Below are 12,757 nucleotides of genomic sequence, written 5' to 3'. Positions count from 1 at the left end.
TTCCAGTTCTGACGAAGGGTCATCGACCTGAAACGTTAACTCTGTTTCTCTCTTCACAGATGCTGCCTGACCTGCTGAGTATCTCCAGCATTTTCTGTTTTTATTTCAATTGTACTTAGAACACCAGTTCTCCAAATATTCCTCTTATATGAAAATGTAGCGAATACATAGGTTTATTAATGGGAATTAAAACAGGAAATTCTTAAATACACAGTAAGTCCATCAACATCAGAAAAGAGAAAAGACAGATTGACATTTTAAGTATGGACCCTTTGCTGAAACATTAACCTGTCTTTTCTGTTTCCAGATTTTGAACTACCTGCTGTTGATTTTCAGTATTTTCTGTTTTCATTTAAGATTTCCATCTTCTTTTTATTTGGTATATTCCTTTGGATTCCACATATAGGAAGTCCCCAATCCCAGTCAAGCCATCTGGAAGATAGTTTGGGGAGACCAAGCGCAGATTGGGTGACCGCTTTGCAGAACGCCTCCGCTCAGTCCGTAAGGGTGACCCCGAGCTTCCGGTCGCCTGTCATTTTAATTCACCGCTCCATTCCCACTTTCGATTAGGCACTTTACAGCCTTCTGGACTCAACATTGAGTTCAACAATGTCAGACTATAACCCCCCCCCCCCCATTTTTTCAGGCAGCAGCTGTTGACGATTCTGCCATCTCCATTTGCATAATTTAATCTCTCATGCCTTCAATCCTAGCATAGACTATGCCTTTAGTTCCTTCCTCCCCTCTCTTCCCCCCCCCCCGCCCCTTTCCCTGCCTCTACACCTGCTTAAAACCTGTTACTTCTCTAACTTTTTCCAGTTCTGACGAAGGGTCACAGACCTGACATGTTAACTCTGTTTCTCTTTCCATGGATGCTGCCTGGCCTGCTGAGTGTTTCCAGCATTTTCTGCTGTTATTATAGAAGATAGTGCAGAATGGAGGTGAGGTGCAGTAAGGCATCCAGGCCATCGTTCGACATGTTGCAATTGCACGTCCAAGAGCAGAATTTGGCAGATCCGTGCCTGCAGGTTACCTACCCACAATCAGTTGGGAAAGGCAGGTTGGGCAAACAAATAATTAAAAAGGGGGTGGAGGGAATCAATATTTAAATGATTAAAACTGATAGTACAACCTTAAGAACCTAAACAGCCCCTTATAAAAATATTAGAACCGACCTAATGCCACCGATATGACCATACCAAAAATGAAAAAAAGAAAAAGAACTTGCATTTATATAGCACCTTTCACGACTTCAGGATGTCCCAAAGTGCTTTACAGCCAATGAAGTACTTTTGAAGTGTAGTCACTGTTGTAATGTAGGGAAACACGGCAGCCAACAGCATTATAACATGAAACAAAAGTTACAGAAGTAATTAAAGAAAATACTTTGCAAATAATTAAGAATACATTTTGGTATATTGCTGAAATGCATTACAAAAGATAAATGTTACGCTATTACAGTGTATTGGAAATGACATTTACTAATGCTTGGATAGTTAGTATCAATAGCTTTAAAGTCACAAAATATTATCATCACATGGAGCCTGCTGAAAGGCGACTAGTGTAGTGTATACTTTAGCTCACAACAATACTGCAAGTTTTACTTGAATGGCCTGTACACAGCCAATTCCATTATTTGTCAATTAATAAATGCTGTGCAGTAGGATACAACAAGTATGAAAGATTGTATTTTAAACTGTAAATACAAATACAAGCTACTTCCAAGTTTTTCATTTTTCTAACTTACGTGTTAACAAAGTTCACTCACCTGGATGAGAATTACTCTAACTTCTCCAATATTCTGGAAAGTGGTTAAAAAGAGCCAAGTGTGTTGGCAGTAGATTAGAGCCAGGAACACAGTTGTCCCGATGGTACAGTTTGTGTTTTTGATGATTGGACTAGGCTAACATTACATAGGTCAAACTAAAACTGTCCCTAAAACTGTTACTGTATTGTAAATGACAAAAAAGTGTTTACAGATAATCCAGGATGAATTGTACAACTTCTCTGTAAACCATTCATAGCTGAAAACAGAGAATGTTCTAGAAATGATTAAAAGCAGCAAACCTGCTCTCTCGAGTGTTGCAAAGCCATTTGCATCCATGATTAACATGAAGGCTTTTTTGCCATTTAATTAATTTTACTGCCCCGGTAATGTACTGAATCATGAAAACGTTTGTACAAATAACACGTACAAACTAATATACACATTTCCAGCACATTGCATTTTATCTCAAACCAAGGAAAGAGACAGCAGTTTAAAATAAAGAACCAGAGTAGTGTGTTCTTCATTGCAAAGGACTTTGTGTATGTTCAGAGTTAAGTGAATGATAATTATGTAAAATCCACTCGTCTAATATTATTCTGCCTAAAATATCCAGCATATTTTCCATTGAATATTATCTTATTTACTGTGTAGACCTACTGAAAGCCTTGTAAGCCATTTATATATTTGTATTTCCCCATGGATTTATCTTGTTTACAGGAAACACAAATAGTTAGATGTAATGAATAAAAGTAGAGAATAGTTGGAGAAACAATGTCATAAATGTATTTTGTTTTGTACTGGAATGTCGACTGTTTTATTTTAACAATATCCGAGGTTGCTGTAGAAACGTGTGTATACAATCTGCCAGTCTGAGTTTTCAATTGTTTGGCTGAATTGCTGTGCTGAAAGGAGGGATTACATATAGTGGTGGGAATGTTAGTCAACCCATGCATACAATTGGTCAGTTGATTTAATGAGGGATGGCACAAAATGCCTGTGATTAAATTAACCTCTAAAGCTGTATTCTTAATTTAATCAATTTGATGCCTTTAATATACCCTTTGCATTGTTTTTATTCTCAAAACTGTTTCTATCTGATAATATGAAATCAGCTTTCCTGAGGAGAAAGGTTGTTTTGTTCTAAATTATTAAAATTGAACCTAACCCGGATTCAACGTTACATTTTCAAAATTCCATCACCTAGTGGGTGTCTTATTATAACTCACCGTTCAAAGATTCAAAATGCATAATTTATGTCTAAAATGGTACACGTAAAACTATGTCACTGCCTTTTCCTATACACTCCTCCATTGAGTAGATAGGTGGCTAAGATTCAGCCCAGATATTTCCAGGATGCCCTCACCTGGCAACATTCCTTTCACCCCCTGCTCCAGCTCTCTCAACAATTCCCTCCCCCGCCCCATCACATCCTTCGCCACTAATCACAGGGACATACTGGACCACCTCTCTTTCTCATTCCAAACACACTCACCTCTTCCTTTGCTGTCTTCTTACCAGGTACTAACTGTGATGAAATATATGCCTTCATCAGCCCCTGTGTTTTACCTGCTTTGTATTGTGTGTACTGCCCCCTTTTTCCTATTGTGTGTATTGGCTACGCCCCTGTCTTTTGTCATATAAAGGTCTCAAGAGCTGTATGAGTCATTCTATCAGACGAACCCGATGTGGAAAGACCTGCAATGTTCTTAGTGATTAAAAGCCTTCTGTTGAATCCTTTAAACTCCTTGGCCTAGAAATTGGGTTCTGGCGTAGCCAGGGCTTTAGCGCCGGAAGTTAGTGCCGGCGCTAAGTCCCCCTGCGCGCGCCAAAAATTCAGTAGTGCCGCGCCCAAACGGCTGCCGGCGCTACTGAAGGGTCTTTGCGGCGGTACATCGGCGCTAACTGCCGTTTCGCGCCGCAATTCCGGCGCTGCGGCACCCGATGCGGTGCGGCAGGCTGGGGACGTGCAGGCCTCCTCCTCCCGTTAAGGAGGAGCTGCCTGCACCCGGCCGCGGCCCGCGCAAATCAGCTTAAAAATGAGCCCGGCACCTCGGACAAGTGCCGGGCTTGCATCTGTTCCGGGGGGGGGGGGGGAGAAGTCCGGGGAGGGAGCTGCGGGCAGGCGGCCGGCGGGAAAGTGGCCGGCCGCCGCGGGGCCTTTAATGCGCCGGCGCAAACTGCAGTAAGGCACCTCTGACAGAACGTTGCTTGCGGCTGCCACGGGCGAGGCGGCCGCAACTCAATTTCGGAGTTCGGGCGGGTTACCACGGCAACCGGGACGCTGCGCACACCGATGACGTCATCGGTGCCGGCGCAGCGCTACCGGTGCAACGCCGATTTAGGGCCCCAGGGAATTTTTAAACTGGCCATAACTCTGGCGCTAGTCCCTCTAGCGCCTCAAAAGCGGCGCTAAGGCAACTGAATTTCTAGGCCCTTGTCTTTGAGTTATTGATGGCACATCAATTTTAATCACTAAAACACCAAGATGGATCGACTCCTGAAACCAGAGCGCTTGGATCTGGACCCCCATGCCTCAGACGCAGCCACACAGTTCGGACACTGGTTCCAATGCTTCGAATTTTTCATCGCAAACTCATCCACCGCCATAGCAGCCGCAACCGCCACCGGAGACGTGAAACTGGGAATCCTGCAAAACTGGGTGAGCCATCGGGTCTCCCCTCTCATCCAAGATGCCACCAGCTACGGGGATGCCTGCACCATTCTGAAGGCCCACTACGTGCGGCCAATAAACGAGGTGTACGCCAGGCATCTTCTGACCACTCGCACGCAGCGGCATGGTGAGTCACTAGAGGACTTCATGCTAAGCCTAAAAGTACTGGGCAGAGACTGTAACTGTAAGGCCGTGTCTGCCATCGTGTACACGGAGGAGCTGATCCGAGACTCCTTTATTGCGGGCCTCAGTTCAAATTACATTCGGCAGAAACTGTTTGAAAAGGAGGGACTGGACTTAAAACAGGCTATGGGTATAGCGCGATCGCTGGATATGGCCCAGAGGAACTCTGAATCCTGTTCCTCAGGCCACGCGGCCCACTCCGCCTCGTGCGCGCCGTGGAGGCCGCCATCTTGGAAGCCATCTTCACCTCCCAGGTCTCAGGCCAGCCCAGCACCATCGGAGCCCCAGCCCCCACCCAGGAGCCCCACTACTGCCGCGATGCATCGGGGCCCGAAATGCTACTTCTGCGGCCAGGACAAACACTCCAGGCATCTGTGCCCAGCGAAGGGCACCACCTGTTTTAAATGCAGGAAGAAAGGACATTTCAGCAAAGTCTGCAGAGGGAACCCCGCCTCCAACTCCACCACCGCCGCGTGCGCGCCGTGGGGGCGGCCATCTTGGATGCCATCTTGTCCACCCTCATGGAGTCCACCATCTTGCCCCGACTACACGGACCTCCAGGACCCACTGGTGGCCTCGATCACAGTGGATCAATCCAGGCCGCATCCGTTGTCTAAATCGATGATGGACGTAGAGGTAAACAGGAACAAGGTTAAATGCTTGATTGACTGCGGGAGCACCGAAAGCTTTATTCATCCTAGCCTGGTAAAACGACTTTCACTAACGATAGTCCCCACACAGGGCAAAATCGCCATGGCTGATAAGACTCATACCTCAAAAATTACAGGTTTCGGCGCGGTTATGTTGTCGGTAAAAGGCACTGATTACAGAGATTTTAAACTATTGATAATGCCAGATCTCTGTGTGAGCGTGATCTTGGGTCTGGACTTCCAGTGCCACCACCAAAGTATCACGCTTACCTACGGTGGGTCCCAGCCGCCCCTCACAGTGTGCGGTCTGGCTACCCTGAAGGTCAAGCCGCCCTCTCTGTTCGCCGACCTCGCACCCAACTGTCGACCCATAGCGACCAAGAGTAGGCGGTACAGCTGGGAGGATAGACGGTTCATTGCGTCGGAAGTAGAAAGACTCAAGCGGGAGGGTATCATCGAATGCAGTACCAGCCCGTGGCGCGCCCAGGTAGTAGTAGTTAAGGGTAGCGAAAAGAAGCGGATGGTGATAGATTATAGCCAGACGGTTAATCTATACACCCAGCTAGACGCCTACCCTCTGCCCCGCATAGTGGATATGGTTAACCAAATTGCGCAATACCGGGTGTTTTCCACCATCGGCCTAAAATCGGCATACCACCAGCTCCCCATTAGGCCGGAGGACCGTCCATACACCGCCTTCGAGGTGAACGGACGCCTCTACCACTTCCTCAGAGTCCCCTTTGGGGTAACGAATGGGGTCTCGGTCTTCCAGCGGGAGCTGGACCGCATGGTCGATGAGAACCAGTTAACAGCCACCTACCCATACCTAGATAACGTCACCATCTGCGGCCACGACCAGCAAGACCACGACTCGAACCTCACAAGATTTCTGAAAACCGCCCTCAGACTCAATCTCACCTACAACGAGGATAAGTGTGTCTTTAGCACCACGCGCCTCTGTATCCTGGGCTGCGTGGTGGAAAATGGGGAAATCGGTCCGGACCCCGACCGATTGCGCCCCCTATGGGAGCTACCCCTACCAAACACTCCCAAGGCCCTGAAAAGGTGCCTGGGGTTCTTCTCCTATTACGCCCAATGGGTCCCCAATTATTCCGGCAAGGCCCGTCCCCTCCTGAAATCAACGTCCTTCCCGCTCACGGCCGAGGCCCACGCCGCCTTCAACAGGATTAAACACGACATTGAGAAGGCCGCGCTGCAGGCAGTGGATGAAAACATCCCTTTCCAGGTCGAAAGCGATGCGTCCGACTTCGCTTTAGCAGCCACCCTCAACCAGGATGGGCGGCCCGTAGCCTTTTTCTCAAGAACCCTCCAAGGGCCAGAGATCAGGCACTCCTCGGTAGAGAAGGAGGCCCAGGCCATAGTGGAGGCAGTGCGGCACTGGAGGCACTACCTAGCCGGCAAACGCTTCACACTGCTTACCGACCAGCGGTCGGTAGCCTTCATGTTTAACAACAAACAGAGGGGGAAGATCAAGAACGACAAAATTCTCAGGTGGCGGATCAAACTCTCCACGTTTGAGTACGACATAATATATAGGCCAGGGGCCCTCAACGAATCCCCCGACGCCCTATCACGAGGGATGTGTGCCAGCATCCAGGGGGACAGGCTACAGGGCCTCCACAATGGCCTCTGCCACCCGGGGGTCACCCGGCTATTTCACTTTATAAAATCCCGTAACCTACCCTATTCCATCGAGGAGGTCCGGTCGATGACCAGGGACTGCCGCACCTGTGCGGAATGCAAGCCCCGTTTTTTCAGGCCCGACCGAGCCCACCTGATCAAAGCTACATGGCCATTCGAGCGCCTGAGCTTAGATTTCAAGGGACCACTCCCCTCCACCGACCGCAATGTGTACTTTCTCAACATTGTGGACGAGTACTCCCGCTTCCCATTCGCCTACCCCTGCCCAGACATGACCAGTGCCACGGTCATCAAGTGCCTCGGCTACCTGTTTTGCACGTTCGACATGCCTAACTACATCCACACTGACAGGGGGGCATCGTTCATGAGCGACGAACTGCGCCAATACCTGCTGTCGAAGGGGATAGCCACGAGTCGGACCACTAGTTATAACCCCCGGGGTAATGGGCAAGTGGAGAGGGAGAACGCGACAGTGTGGAAGGCGGTCACCTTAGCACTAAGGTCTAAAGGCCTCCCCACCTCCCGCTGGCAAGAGGTCCTCCCAGACATACTCCACTCGATAAGGTCGCTACTGTGTACTGCTACTAACGCCACTCCTCACGAGAAGATGTTTGTTTTTCCCCGCAAATCAACCTCAGGAGTGTCCCTACCCTCGTGGCTCTCCACCCCAGGGACAGTCCTATTAAGGAAGCATGTGAGGGGCCACAAAACGGATCCCCTCGTGGAGGCAGTACACCTACTCCACGCAAACCCACAGTACGTGTACGTCAAGCACGCCGACGGGCATGAGGACACCGTGTCCATAAAGGACCTCGCCTCGGCAGGAAGCGACGACGACCCATCACCACCACCCCCAGAAGAACCTCCACCATCCCCAGGCTCACCACCCCCAGAAGTACCTGCAACACCCCCAACACATGGGTATGCCCAGGAGGGCACCACGGACTCCCGGTCGGAACCCGAGGTACTGTTGCGACGTTCAGGAAGGACTATCACACCCCCGGACAGACTAAATCTGTAGAAGGGGTGAATGTGATGAAATATATGCCTTCATCAGCCCCTGTGTTTTACCTGCTTTGTATTGTGTGTACCGCCCCCTTTTTCCTATTGTGTGTATTGGCTACGCCCCTGTCTTTTGTCATATAAAGGTCTCAAGAGCTGTATGAGTCATTCTATCAGACGAACCCGATGTGGAAAGACCTGCAATGTTCTTAGTGATTAAAAGCCTTCTGTTGAATCCTTTAAACTCCTTGTCTTTGAGTTATTGATGGCACATCACTAACAGCACTCTCTTCTTACATAGTCGCACTTGCAGAACCAGAAACTCCTCTTAGGACACCTAAAGGGGGTAACAAGAACTTTTAATGCAGAGGGGCTTTGTGTAAGTTTTCAGGGAAGGAGAAGGAGCCAGACACCGGAATCGCTGTGTTTTTAACTCATTCCTGGCATCTCGGGCTGCAAGACGTTGAGGTGGCCCTCCATTTCTGTTCCTTCCTCATCTTCACCCTGGTATTCCTCATCTGTGAGGGCTGCTATATCTCCTCAAAATGCATCCTTCTCTGGAAGGTAAGGTTGTGCAGGATGCAGCACACCACTATATTATGCAGCATATTGCAGGGAACTCCCAGATCTGTTGAGACACCTGAACCTTTATCTGAGGAGCTCTATAGCACGCTCACTTATGACCCTGGTGTTTCCATAGCTCTGATTATAGCTGTGGGGTTGTAGAGAGCTGCCCTAAGCCATGCACGTGGGGGGGTATCCCTTGTTCCCCAGCAGCCATCTTGTCACGTTCCTTGAAGGATCAAATATTGGGGGGTGGGGGGTATAGTTGAGTGTCACAGGGTAAAAGCATTGCGATAGCTGCCTGGGAACATTACACAAACTTGCATTATCCTGTTTTTGTGATCAGAGACGAACTTCACATTAATTGAGTGATAACCCTTCTTATTTACAAAGGCTACTGGCTGGTCTTCTGATGTCCTGATAGCAACATGTCTGCAGTCTATCGTTGTGTGGTGATTATAAGGTAACCATAAACCAGGTTCTAGAGTGTAATCTACCCAATACGTTGCCAAATGTGGAAGATTTGTTCACAACGCTGACAGGTGGCCAGATCTTTTCGAAGTTAGATCTAACAAATGCCTACCTACAACTTGAGTTAGATGAAGAGTTCAAGTCATGCTTGACTATAAATACTCGCCTAGGCCTAAATAACAACAGAAAATGCTGGAAAAACTCAGCAGGCCAGGCAACATCCGTGGAGAGAAAATAGAGTCAACGTTTCGGGTCAAACCCTTTGTCAAGGGGTTTTCACCCAAAACGTTGACTCTATTTTCTCTCCACGGATGTTGCCTGGCCTGCTGAGTTTTTCCAGCATTTTCTGTTGTTATTTCGGATTTCCAGCATCTACAGTATTTTGCTATCTCACCTAGGCCTAAATCAGTTCAACAGGCTACCATTTGGAGTGTCTTCTGCCCCTGACACTTTCCAGTGGGTGATGAACCAAATTTTGCAAGGGATTGAAGGGGTAGTGTGCTATTTGGATGACATACTCATTTCAGCACCAAACAGGCAAATCCATGATGAGGTATTGAATGAAGTGCTCAAACGGCTAGAGAAGCATTGAGTATAAGTGACAGCTCACAAGTGTGAGTTGTTTCAAAACGCAGTGGAGTACTTGGGGCACAGAGTAGACAAAGATGGTTTACATCCAACCAAGGGAAAGCTGGATGCAATCAGAAATGCACCCACTCCCAAGAATGTCTTTGAACTTCGATAATTTTTGGGTCTTTTGAATTATTATGGAAAGTTCCTCCCAAACTTGGCTACATTTATTACATCAACTGAATGAGCTGTTGAGAAAACAGGTCCCTTGGAAGTGGTCAAAAGAATGCGACACAGCATTCAAAGAGTGTAAAAGCCAGTAGAGAATACCATGTTAGTTCACTCTGATGTATCTAAGGAGATCAAGCTAGCATGTGATGCCTCTCCGTATGGAATTGGGGCAGTAATCTCTCATGTACTAGATAGTGGGGAGGAGAGACCAATTGTTTTTGCTTCACGCACTCTCTGTGCCAGTGAGCGGAATTATGCGCAGATCGAAAAGGAAGCTTTGTCATTGATTTTTGGGGTCAAGAAGTTTCACAAATACTTGTTTGGTCATAAGTTTACCACAGCTACTGACCATAAGCCCCTGATAGCAATCCTGCATCCAAAGTCCCCAGTTCCAACCTTAGCTGCAGCCCGAATGCAGAGATGGGCTTTGATTTTGTCAGCGGATACGTATGACACTGAGTACAGATGGTCAGCTGATCACAGTAATGCTGATGCTATGTCCAGGTTGCCATCCCCATCACAAGTTACACCCAATAAGGAAGAAGTGTTCTATTTCTCATAAATTGATGAGCTGCCAGTCACAGCTGAAGAGATTGGTAGGGCAACCAAACGTGACCCAATTATGTCAACGGTATATGATTACATAGCAAATGGATGGCCAAACCACGTATCAGAGGAAGATATCCATCCATTTGCTATGTAATCATATACCTTTGTTCGTAGGAATGAATTGTCAGTGGATAAAGATTGTATCATGTGGGGAGCAAGAGTGGTTATCCCAAATAGGTTCAGGTCTAAATTGTTAGGAGATCTTCATGAGCAGCACCTGGGAATGTGCTTGACCAAGAGTTTTGCACGCAGTTACTTATGGTGGCCAGGTTTAGATAAAGAGATAGAGTGCATAGTCAGTCAGTGTACAATATGTCAATCGGTGAGCAAGAAACCACCATCAGTACCATTACAGCCATAGATGGCCTCCCAGAGTGTGGCAAAGGTTACATGTAGATTTTGCTGAGCTAGGACAGCAATTGTTCCTAGTGATAGTCACTCAAAGTGGGTAGAGGTGTTTTCGATGCGGATAATAACAACAAGCAAAGCACTAACCAATTTGTGAAGATTGTTTTCTTCATACGGCCTCCCAGAAGAAATTGTGTCTAATAATGGGCCGCAATTTTATTCCAAAGAATTCACATAGTTCATGAGCAGAAACGGTGTGAAACATACCAAAGTTCCACCGGACCACCCTGCTTCAAATGGTGCAGCAGAGTGTATAGTACAAATTGTCAAACGTGCCTGTAGTGTCCGTGTGTAGATAAAGACACTGAAGACAGGAGTTGGTTCATAGGTATTTACTAAGCAAGTCTGGGGGGGGGTTTCTAAAGGATATACACAATACACAGGCTTATATAGCCCAAGTGGCAATTACCGGCATTACGCACACCTGGGGCTCTTAAAGGCACATACACCATAATTGCTCTTAAAGGCACATACACCACAATTCCTCCCCTTCTAGCTAACTAGTACATCATATTTTAAGTAATTATTAATTACATGTTATATGCAAAATAATATACATTGCTGTATTAATTAATTATAAGTTAGTCTCTCAGGAGGCTTCCTGACTCGGTCCGGATAACGCCTCGGGGGTGTAGTAGTTTCTGGTGGTGTAGTAGGTTCTTCTGGCAAGGCTGATTCGGCTTGAAGGCCAGTGTCGGGTTCATCGGGCTCCAGTATCACCGGATCGGAGGTAGATATGGGTATCTCTACTTCATCATTGGATGTATAGAGTGGTGGTGTAGGTTGTCCCTTTTCGGATGACTTGATGATTTGGTCAGCATGGCGCCTTATTATGCTGTCTCCAATGTCCACGGTATACATCAGTGGTCCTAATCGTGTGCAGATAGTTCCAGGCTGCCATTTCTCGGTACGGTAGTCCCGGGCCAAAACCGGTTGGCCTATCTGGAAGGCCCTAGTTGGCCTTTCATTCATGCCCTGAAACTGCCGGTTCTCCACGTCCCTTCGGATGTTGGGCTTGACCAAATCCAGCCGGCATCTTAGGTTCTATTGTAGAACATCATGGCGGGAGTTTGGTTAGTAACCATATGCGTTGCATTCCTATATGCAAATAAGAAGTTATCCACCTTGTGCTGAAGTTTTATGTCTTCATTACCCATGGCCTTGATGGCCTTCTTGAAGGTCTGGACAAACCTTTCAGCCAATCCATTGGTGGCGGGATGGTATGGGGCGGACGTGTAGTGCTTTACCCCATTGTTCTTTAAGAACTTTCTGAATTCTTCGGACACAAATTGCGGTCCATTATCAGAACATATCTGCTCCGGCAGCCCATTCCTGGCAAATATGGTCCTTAATACTGTGATGGTTTTTTCCGTGGTGGTGGAGGACATCTTTATTACCTCCGGCCACTTGGAGTGTGCATCAACTGCGATTAAGAACATTGAGTCCATAAATGGACCAGCAAAGTCGATGTGCACCCTTTGCCAGGGAGATGAAGGCCACTCCCATGGATGTAGAGGGGCCTGTGGCGGAGCATTTTGGACCTTCTGGCATCCCAGGCAGCTCTTGGTCATGTCTTCGATGTCTCCATCGATACCTGGCCACCATACAAACGCCCTAGCTAGGTTCTTCATTTTCACTCCACCCAGATGCCCCTCGTGAAGCTCCTTTAGCACTTTATCCTGGAGTTTGAGTGGAATCACCACTCTGGATCCACACATCAAGGTTCCTCGGCACACTGACAGCTGTTCTCTTCTTTGCGAGAATGCTGGCAACAGTGGTTCGCCATGTGCTGGCCATCCCTTCACTGTTAAATCGTAGACCCGTGAGAGAGTAGGGTCATTTCTTGTCTCCCTTTCAATGGCAGAATTTGTCACCGGTAGACATTCCACTATGGTAGAGTGGAATATCTCTACTGGGTCTACTGTAGGTGCCTCTTCTATCGTTGGCAACGGTAGGCGTGATAAACCG

This window comes from Somniosus microcephalus, chromosome 22 (genome assembly GCF_052327205.1).
Source record: "Somniosus microcephalus isolate GS21.2 chromosome 22, FLI_Smic_1.0, whole genome shotgun sequence".
Taxonomy (NCBI): Eukaryota; Metazoa; Chordata; class Chondrichthyes; order Squaliformes; family Somniosidae; genus Somniosus; species Somniosus microcephalus.
This window is presented reverse-complemented; position numbering follows the sequence as displayed.